Raw genomic sequence first — 11,301 nt, 5'->3', positions numbered from 1 at the left:
CCATCATAGGCCTTTAGAGTCGGAATCTTAAACTTCCTCGTGATATGGGTGTTCATGATTTCTTCCGTGAAAGGCGGAGTTAGATCGTCTGGTTCTCCGAGGGGGAGCAACTCAAATGAGTTTCCCGGAGGGGCATCAACTGATTTTCTCCTAGGAGCTTTCTCCAAATCAATTACCTGGGTAATTCCCTGGTTCCTTTAGGTCTGCCTTATGGGCACGTATTATTTCCTCGAACGTTTGGGATACCATTCCCTGAACTTCCTGAAATCCGGGTTGTCTTCCCCTCACAGGCTCAATGCGCCTACCTTCGATGGGCTCTTTATCCCATCTCCTCCTCCTATGATGGGCGCCTTCATCAGTTGACTCTCCACTTTCCTTAATAGTATAGGGCCCTGATATGTCTTTTTCATTATTGAGTGGTTGTAGACCTCTAAGATAATTAGGGTCATCCCAAGACTGGGATCGAGGTGGTAGGGGTGGCCTGCTCCCTCCAGCCTCCGAGTAGATCGGCATCCCATAGGTGGGATTCAAGGGCGTGTGATGCACTATAGTTGATATATCAAAGCCCGCTGACTGAGTTCCCAAAGGTGCATTCAGATTTGAATTTTAAGGATTCGCCCCTAAGACTGGGGTTAGTTGTGATTCATATCAGGGATTCAAATGACCTGTTGTCACTTGGGAGTAAGTCGAGTGAGGGAGAATCTCAATGGAAAATGAAATTCTCTGGGTTGTCCCAGTCGGTGTTCCTTGAGGGACGTTGTTTCTGCTCCGTGTGTTCACCATTGTTATTTTCGTAGCCCCATGGTGGGCACCAAATGTTATGGATAAAAAATTAGGGTGTATTTATTGCTAAGTTTCGTGAACTTCAAGCCTCTATTTGATTGCTCTCGTATTTCTTTACTCAATCTGCCTTCACAAGATGCCTATGTACCTTGATGTGTACTAAGGAACAAGTCAAAAATGTACTTCTAATTTATGGGATGAGGCTCCTTCTATAGGCATGGGATGCCTTTGAATTGGATAGGTATTAGGAGACTTGGTGGGAAAGTATTAGATTTAGAGTGGACTTTGGAGTCCTAGAATGTAGGAAATTGATTCCTTATCCTACGAGGTTTCTTGGCGGCCAATCCCCAAGGAATTATACCCTTAGACTCTTGTTGTAAGCTGATTTTACCCACATTATTAATTACAAAATTAATTGATGTTCATGTCTTTTGGGCCTCATTTGCAGCCCAAATCGGGCATAATTATTGCAATATTAATTACGCAATCAGGCTTTATTTTATTTTCTATCAGGGTGGATGCTCAAAATTACGACATTCCACGCTTTAAATGTAATATGATTATAATTTAAATTAATTTATTAAAAAAATTATCAAATGATTATAATTTCTTTTGAATTAGTTTACTAACTGAATTTAAATAATATGATATGTGTTTAATATGCTATTAGAAGAAATCGAAAATGACATATTTACTAAAATTGTGTATTTAGTATTAAATTTTATTATTTAATTTTTTTATCTTGTCATGAGAATCAAAAGTCAAACTACCGGTAATATATTTATATGTATAAGATTTAACTAATATTTTCAATTTAATTTCAGAGATCCAACAACTATTATTGAAAAATAAAAACAAAAAAGGACTACAAAGAAAGCTACAAATTATATCACTTGTATCTAAGTACAGATTATACAACTATAAATATTGAGGTGAACATTGATATTTACTACACTCGATAAATTTTAAGGCCAGGTTGTGTTGGCTTTTAAGCCTAAAATCAGGTTTTCTCACTTTTACTCTTTATCCATCATTGATAAGCAAAAAGGGACACCCATTTTTCTCCCATATAAACAACTCCCACTTTTTCTTAGGATATTTGGGCCGGGTGCATCCATCAAAGATGGTCCCGCAGTAGCAGCCAGAGGCTTTCTGATTGTGTGCATTATCTGGGGTTGAGAGGAGAAAAGGAGAGTTTATCGGGAAATAGTGATAATGGGAGGTTTTGAGGGAAATACTTAAATGAGTAAGGGATATACATTATAGATATGCTAGTATGAGTTTGAGTATCAAATTTAGGTCGCATATCCAGATATTATAATCTGTGTTTATCTACTGAAGTTGTTCTTGGGGATGTAGGCTTGCTGAACCACGTACAATCTCTTGTCTTTTACTATATTTTTGGTTTATTGTTTCCATTATTATCATAAATATTGTGGGTCTGAGCACACAGGATATAAAAAATTCTTCTGCATACGCCGAGAATTGGGTTAGAATCCTAAAAAATTGCATCAAGAGTTGGTTGAGTTAAGCTTAAATTATTGGTGTCGAATAAAAGTCGTTAAGAAAAGTGATTCTCTAATTTGCACCGTTTTGCCGGAACAGCTCCTACCGTTTCTTACACATTCCTGGCCAATTGATTTAGTTGTTTTACTTGTTTTGTGTTGTGCAAGACATGCCTTAACATAATAAGACTAAGTCACATTGACAATCCTGGAATTTAGTTGACTTATAATTTTATGTAATCAGTAATGATATTTTTTGAGTCTGTAAAATTATTTGAATAGACTATACTGGATTATTTTTCAGTAAACATCCAACAAGCTATGAATAAATCTCTGGAAGAAGATCAAGCCTGATCATGCCTCAGAATGAAGATAAAATGCTTGGTGAAGAATAAGTTGTAGATTGAAAAATGTTTTAAGTTAAATGTCAAGAACTCACAAATCAAGTTATATCGAGAAGTCAACTTGGCCTGTAGAGAAGTCACCATACTTGTACAGAAGTCATTTCATCTGTAGAGAAGTCATTTTACTTATAGAGAAGTCAATTTAACATGTAGAGAAGTAAAGATATTAACAAGTCATTATACATGTAGAGAAGTGAAGATATCGACAAACCATTTACACATATAAAGAAGTGGAGATATCGATAAGACATTCTACATTTCTATACAGACATCTCTATACACTTTGAAGATCTCGATAAAAGCTTCTATTACAGAATGCATCAACCGTGAAGATTCAAGATTATCTATCAACAAACTGTTTTATCATTAAAATGGAAAGTCTACAAATGCAGCTTCAAGAGTGCAAGATCAAGGGCTAAGATGAACTGGACAAAGAAGGGTCACAGACCTGACTACACCATAGATTGGCTTTAGCAACCAAAAATGAAAAAGAAAATTAAAAAGCATTGCTACTTATTGAAATGTTTTTTTAAAATTAAGAGATATTGCAATGATTTTGAAAAATGTTACAATTGAATTGTTAAAATGTTAACTTATGTAAAATTTGTAATCAGTTATAACGGTTTTAAAAAATGTTGCAGTTGGCTACTATTTTGGGGCCAAATTCTAGGCAAACTCCAAAAAACATTTAGGCGAAATCTCTCATTTTCATTTCCCGGGAAAGTGAAAATCATCAAGGTGACTAAAAAAACTTAAAAAAATATCATAATAGTAAAACAAAAAAAACAAAAGCACATGCATATAATATAAATCTGAAACTCAGATAAAGAAACACCAAGTATAAAGAGGGAAAATAGGCGCATGAGAGAAATTAGGGTTATTCCCAAATCAAATCAACATCGAAGTTTCAAGCCACCAATAATCAAGCTCGGACACAACTTCCGTAATGTAAGTATTTTATTGTATATATGCACAATTTACATAAATATAGACATATATGTGTGTTCCTTTGTTATGAATATAATATTTTAGGGAGTACGGGTCTTGCTTTTTGTATAAATTATAGTCTGAGTCCTTGTGATTTTATTTCTAGCTTGGATGTTAATTCAATTAAAATGTTATTTTTTTAAAGCCCCCATTTTTACAGCTTCTTATTTAGTCGAAGTAACAATTAATTGTACCGAGATATGTTTTTTGGGGGGGTGAGGGTGGGAGGGAGAGAAAGATAGAGAGATGGAGATGGATGGTGAAGAATTAATATTCAGAGTGTGTGTATTTGGTGATGTTGATAGAAAATTAAAAATATAGCTTCTATTTTTTTGTATTGAATTTTAATTGATATAATCATTATATCCTACAATCAATCAAGGTTTGATGAAATAAGCAGCCGCTGTAAAAAAACAGGTTGTTTCGTTCCTCGTTTATTCAAGAGGTGGTAAGGGAGGTGGTAGTAGTGGTGGGAATACCCATCCACCTTCCAAAAGAAGGTACATTAGTGTTTCGAGTTACTTTAATATGTAGTGTTGTTATAATTTGTTGAAATTTGGGTGATGACATGTTTTTGGTGAATTTGTTAGCTTTAAGAAGAAGAATAATGTGAAAGCAGGGAAATATAGAGTCAGTAGCAGGAATGTTGGTTCAAATTATGTTAATCCTGTTGGTTCAACTAGTGGTGTAGAAAATGGTGCACAATTGTAAACTTCATCAGGTGGTATGTTGATATTCGACTTTTACTATAAATAAAAATGGTAGTATGAATACTTGATTAATAATGACATAATGACCAATTTTTAAATTTTATACATGGTATTATGGTTCAGTTTAGGTTATTATTATATTAATATTGCAGGAGTGTATGTATCTTCTGGCCCTTTCACCTAAAACTCCAGTTATAAATACTTAGACTATCAGCTCGAAACCTGTTCATAAACTTTCTCTTAGCAAATGCTAGCCTTCATGAAGTTTCTGAAGAAAATATTTGCAGGAAAGAATGTGATGGATTCATCTACAACATCGGTTCCATCTGCATATATTTGGTATGAACATTAATATTTTAAAGCAAATAATATTGTGGTATACAACTGTAATAAGACATTATAAGTTCCACCATTATCATAAATTGGTGCAGGTCACTTTATATGGATTTTTATTGGAAGCAGAGGGCATCCACAAGATTTAGCGATCCATTCATAATCGATAAAACTCGAATGGTAAACCTGCAATTACAAACTATAATATTAATTTACATTGCATAAAGGTCAAAGTGTTATGCTTTATCTGAAGAGCCTTATATTACTGTAAAAAGGTAGCATGGCTTGTGAGTACTCCATAACCTATAAGAATAAAAATAATTCAACAACAGGGAGAAACTTAGAACCTAAGGCTTACCATTGAAAATTATTTTTCTTTTATAATGATTATAGTTGTATGACCAGTTATCAATTTGTCATTAAAGCTGCTTATATAAAATGTGTCATGCTTGTCATTTTCTGTTTTTCTACTCCCCTAGATTCAAATAAAAGGCTCGTAGAAATTCATTTCAAAAGAAAGCTTTGGTACTTTTTGGGTCTGGTCACGCTGCGTAGCTAAACATCCAACTGAATTTCTATTAATGCAAAACATATATTTTGTAAATTTAATAGTGAAGAGAAGAATCTGTCGGTGAATATTAATGTAAAAAAAATATTAGATATCGCTTGAGCCGAAAATGGAGACATGTCTGCCACGGTTAGAGAGGAAGAAGTTGCATGACCTGATGTTTGAAGCTGATGATCTAAGAATATTTTGGTCTATGTATAATTAACTTAAGATCGTGTGTAAACTTTACTTTAGTTATTTTTGCTTGAGACTTTTATATTTTCCTAGACATGGTTGATGGTTTAAATTGGAACAGTAGGAATAGTGTGTTAAACTACTTGTTGGATTGTCTTGTGGATATATCAATTAAATTTATTGGTTTTAAATAAATCTAAATGTCATGCCTAAGTTTTTTAAACACAATTGTGTTGCAATAGAGGGTAAAATGGTTGCCATATATTTCAAATTAGATAATAAAATTTGTTATAATTAACCATAAATATGTTGCATAAATCCATGTACTGCAACAAATTTCAAAATAAAAAGGTTGCAAAATATTGTTGTCATATGAAGCTTCATGTATTGTAATGCTATTATATTCGTTGTTGTACATGTAAATATGTTGCTATAACCGGAATTCGCAACTTCTTTATTCTGTTGTAATATGGTCCCAAATTCGTTACTATAAGCCTCTATGGCAACGAGACCAAACGTTATGCCTAATTTTTTGATATACGGACCCTATTTCAATGGATTTGTGCCGTATAGCAACTTTTTTCAGGGTTATTATAGAAAATCTATGGTGTAGTGTTAGGACGGAAACACGCGCTAATATTCACGCAAGTATATGCGATTGCAAGTAATATATAATTAATTCTAGATCGTTCCCACAGAGACTGGTTTAGGTTAATTTCAATTAATGTACTTATGTAACAATGGTATGGTTATTATTCAATGCTAAGATGAATAACAATTTGGTTTTGTTTATAACTAAGATTATTAACTAACATGCAATTAACTAAGAGATTAAAAGGTTGATTTTCTTATATAACACAGACATGGGATTCTAACTTCATTACTACTTCATTCAATAGCCCTTTTTGTTCTTAACCTTAGCATGCAATGGTGATGACACTAATTAGACAACACGAAACTAGTAAACGCCAACTTTCGTTGTATGAATACCCTACTACCAGACATTCACAAAAGAGATAGAAGCTGAATAGATACAAATTATATTGAGACCCTATATTTTTATCAAATTTGACATTATAACAGTTTAACGAACTACTTATGTATCGTGATTATATAGGGCAAGTAATATGGTTAAAATTACCTACGAATCATGCAGATCAAATACATAAACCTATGCTAGCATGACAAGTTCTAAACCTCTAAATTCACTGTCGCTTCATTAGAGATTAACATGCTATCTTATAAGTTCGCGACACTCAAAAGACGAATAAGCACAACCAATACTAGGATATTAATCAATCACCACACACTAAGGTATCAAAATATATTAAATATTGAAATCTATAAGTAAATCCGCTAGAAGCCCACGATAATAATTAGCCCATAACCGAACTCATCATCACTGTGGGTTCCGATGAAAGCATGGTATAATAACTAAGTCTTTATAAATACGAATAATAATCAAAGTATGTTAAACAAGAGTATTAGGTTCAACAAACAAGAAACGAGCATCCAAGATTACAACTTAAAATAAAGAATCACGAGAATAAACTAGATCTTCTTCGCCTTGGTTGTATTTGAGTTATAGGTCTTCTCGTCATCTTCTCCTTAAGCTCCGTTACGTCCTTCTTGTGAAAAACGACCTTAAGTTATCATTATATAGTAGCCCATACAGATTAGAAGCCCAGAAAATAGTCTTCTAATTAAAACAGGATTCTGAAATCCCGACACTGCGTGGGCGCATGCTTCACCAGCACGGGCGAGCTAACATTCTGCTTCTCTGGCGCGGGCGTGCGCTATCACAGCATGGGCACGCTGACCTTTTGGAAAAACTGATTTTGCTTGTTTTTCTGGCTGGTTTGAGATGGCGATCCATGAAGTTTTATTCAAGGCACCTTCCTAACACCAATTTAGCATCAAAGCAATGCTAAATCACCTCGATCCTTGATATATGCCTGAAATGCAAAACACTACAAAAACACATCAAAAATACAAATAACTTGAGTACAAAACATCAATTCAAGCCTTTATAGAGCATTCTAAGCGGACATAAATGTCACTTATCACACCCCCAAACTTAAATCGATGATTGTCCTTAAGCATAACCAGACTCAAGGAACATAATAAAAATTCATGAATGCAAGCTACATGAATGCAATGATCCCCTAAAAATAACTACCTAACCAATAGGCAACATCTCAACAAATGCAATAATTCACACAAAGATCAATCAAATCCCACAAATCAACTTACAAGCCAGAAACATGCGTGTGTGCATTTGCTTAACAGATATACTATCATTTCAAAAGGTTCATCCCAATTAGGTGTAGTTATGAGAGGTGCCGTGAGCAAGCTCTTCTTTAAACTCTCAAAAGCAGCTAGGCACTCGTCATCAAACTTTAAAGGGACATATTTTTATAGAAGATTGCACAATGGTTTAGAGATTTTAGAGAAGTCCTTGATAAAATGCCTATAGAAACCCGTATGACCAAGAATGCTGCGGATTCCCTTAACAAAAATTGGTGGAGGAAGGTTTTCAATGACCCCCACCTTGGTTTTGTCCACCTCAAGACCTTTACTAGAGACCTTGTGCCTAAGAATGATGCCTTGTTGCACCATGAAGTGACATTTCTCCCAATTGAGAACCAGATTGGTTTCAACACACCTTTTAAGAATGGCGCCAAGATTTTGCAAGCACTCATCAAAAGAATCACCGAAAATAGAGAAATCATCCATAAACACCTCCATATTCTGACCAATCTTGTCAGATAAGATAGCCATCATGCATCTCTGAAATGTGGCAGGTGCTCCACACCAACCAAAAGAAACTCTTCTGAAGGAAAAATCCCCAAACGGACATGTGAAAGTAGTCTTTTCCTGATCTTCTGGGGCAATGTAAATCTGATTAAAACCCGAATAACCATCCAGAAGACAATACTATTCATGCCCAGCCAACATGTCAAACATCTGATCAATAAAAGGAAGAGGTAAGTGATCCTTCCTTGTGGCCTTGCTCAGCTTCCTGTAATCCATGCGAACTCTCCACCCCGTGACTGTTCGAGTAGGAATGAGCTCATTTTCTCATTAGCAGCAACTGTTATGCCTCTTTTCTTCGGCATACACTGAACTAGACTCACCCAAGAACTGTTAGAAATGGGATAGATGATCCCTGCATCTAGCCACTTGAGAATTTCCTTCTTCACAACTTCTTTCATGATCGGATTAAGCCTTCCCTATTGCTCAACAGTAGGCTTGCTACCTTCCTTTAGCAGAATTTTATGCACATAATAAGAAGGGCTGACTCCCTTGATATCTACTATAGTCCATCCAATTTCCGATTTGAACTCTCTCAAAATTCTCAAAAGCTTTTCCTCATCACTACCTGAAAGGTTAGATGCAATAATAACAGGAAAAATAGATGCATCACCTAAAAAACATACCTTAAGTATTCAGGAAATGGTTTAAGCTCAAGTTAGGAGCTTCCTCAATAGATGGCTTGAGGCACTTTGGAGACTTGTTCAGCTCCTCCATTCCAAGAGATTCAAAATGCATATCCAGCCTTCGCTTCCAAGGAGAAGCATTCAAATATTGCAACTGCTCATCACCTTCATCATCTTCGTTATCTGAATTCCCCAACAAGGCCTTTTCTAAGGCATTAGACCTTAGAATTTGATCAAGTTCTGAAGTAACCACAGAATCAACCAATTCCACTTTTAAGCACTCCTCATTATCAGTACGGAATTTCATGGCATTGAAAACATTGAACGTCACATCCTGATCCAGTACTCGCATAGTGAGTTCACCCTTCTGCACATCAATCAGGGTTCAGCCCGTAGCTAAGAAAGGTCTTCCCAAGATTATGGGAATCTTCTTATCCTCCTTGAAATCAAGAATTACAAAATCAGCAGGAAAGATTAGTTTATCCACCTTGACTAAGACATCTTCCACAATGCCTCAGTGGAAATGTAATAGAATGATCGGCCAACTGCAAGGACATATAAGTAGGATTTGGATCAGGTAGGTCCAACTTCTTGAAGATAGACAAAGGCATCAGATTGATGCTAGCTCCTAAATCACATAAACACTTGTCAAATGATAAGTTTCCAATAATGCAAGGAATAATGGAGCTTCCATGATCTTTAAGCTTCAGAGGCAACTTCTGTTGTAGCACAGCACTGCATTCTTCCATGAGAGCTACGATCTCTAAGTCGTCGAGCTTCACTTTCCGAGAGAGAATACCTTTCATAAACTTTGCATAGTTAGGCATTTGTTCAAGAGCTTCAGCTAAAGGTATATTGATATGAAGTTTCTTGAAAATTTCCAAGAACTTAGCAAATTGCTTATCCAGCTTTTGCTTCTGCAGCCTCTTAGGAAAATGAGGTGGAGGATAGACATATTTTTCCCCTGTATTACCCTCAGGAGGAGTGTTGACAACAACTGTCTTCCTTAGTTCCACTTCTGCTTCCTTCGGCACATCTTCTTCAGCCACGACTTCAGATTCTTGAACTTGAGATTTTTCAGGATTTGCAACCTTCCCAGACCTCAATGTGATTGCCTTAACCTGCTCTTTAGTTTCCCTTTTTCCTGGTACTTCAGTGCCACTAGGGAGTGTACCAGGTTGTCGATTCAGCAAGGCATTGGCAATCTGTCCAATTTAATTCTCTAAGGTCTTGATAGAAACCGCTTGGCTCTTGCACATGAGCCTCAACTCCTCCAATTTAAAATTTTCATTAGATTGTGGTAGCTGCTAAAGTTGGAGGTGTTTCCTTGGTGCATATTGCAGCTATTGAAAACCAGGAGGGTTGTATTGCTTTGCTGTATATGGCTGATAAGGTTGTTGTACTGCATTCTGAGTGTTGCTCAAGTTGAATTTAGGATGATTGCGGTTGTTGGGATGATAAGTGGCTGGAGCTGGTTGCTGCGATCTCTGAAAGTTGCTCACGAACTGAGCTGATTCACTAGAAATAACACATTGCTCCGTCTCATGCGCACCAACACAAAGCTCACAAACACTAGTGATCTGATTAACTCCAAAATTAGCCAAAGAATTCACCTTCATCATCAAAGATTGAAGTTGAGCTGCTAAGCAGTAGTTGTGTCCACTTCCAGAATTCCTGCTACTTTGCCTTGAGGCATTCTCTGAGTTGGGTTCTGGTATTTATTAGCAGTCATCAGTTCAATCAATTCATAAGCTTCATCATAGCTTTTGGCCCATAAGGCTCCTCCTGATGCCGCATCAAGCATGGGTCTAGAAGTAGCACCCAACCCATTGTAAAAGCAGTTAATGATCATACAGTCAGGCATCCCATGATGAGGACACTTTCTAAGCATCTCTTTGTAGCGATCCCAATCCTCACACAAAAATTCTCCCATTTTCTGCATAAATTGAGTAAGAGCATTTCTGATTGCAGCTATCTTTGCCATAGGGAAGAAATTAGTGATAAACTTTTGAGTAAGATCCTCCCAAGTAGTTATAGAGCCTGGTGGTAGATAATGTAACCAACACTTAGCCTTATCCCTTAGAGAGAATGGGAAAAGCCTCAGCTTAATAACATCTTCAGTAACTCTATTGAACTTGAAAGTGTCACATATCTCGATGAAATCCCTAATGTGCATGTTGGGATCTTCTATAGAAGAACCCCCAAACTGCACTAAGTTCTGTATCATCTGAATCATGCTCAACTTGATTTCAAAGGTGTTAGCCGTGATGGCTGGCCTGATAATGCTAGACTGAATATCATTGATCTTCATCTTAGAATACTCCATCAAAGCCTTTGGATTTGCTGCTTGATCTCCCATTATGATTAGAGCTTCTTCTTCAACTTTCTCCTCAACAA

The 11,301-nt window shown here is 36.1% G+C and overlaps 1 non-coding gene across 1 annotated transcript; it reads left to right on the top strand.

The window, feature by feature from the left end:
• Nucleotides 1–10,766: 10,766 nt before the first annotated feature.
• LOC141716514 (small nucleolar RNA R71) lies at nt 10,767–10,873 on the top strand. The gene has a single exon (XR_012573221.1). It is a non-coding gene; the product is annotated as a small nucleolar RNA R71 (small nucleolar RNA).
• The last annotated feature ends 428 nt before the right edge of the window (nt 10,874–11,301 follow it).

The sequence above is a fragment of the Apium graveolens genome, chromosome 3, assembly GCF_009905375.1.
Source record: "Apium graveolens cultivar Ventura chromosome 3, ASM990537v1, whole genome shotgun sequence".
Taxonomy (NCBI): domain Eukaryota; kingdom Viridiplantae; phylum Streptophyta; class Magnoliopsida; order Apiales; family Apiaceae; genus Apium; species Apium graveolens.
The sequence above is the reverse complement of the archived record's forward strand: the minus strand, read 5'-3'. Positions and strand labels throughout refer to the sequence as shown.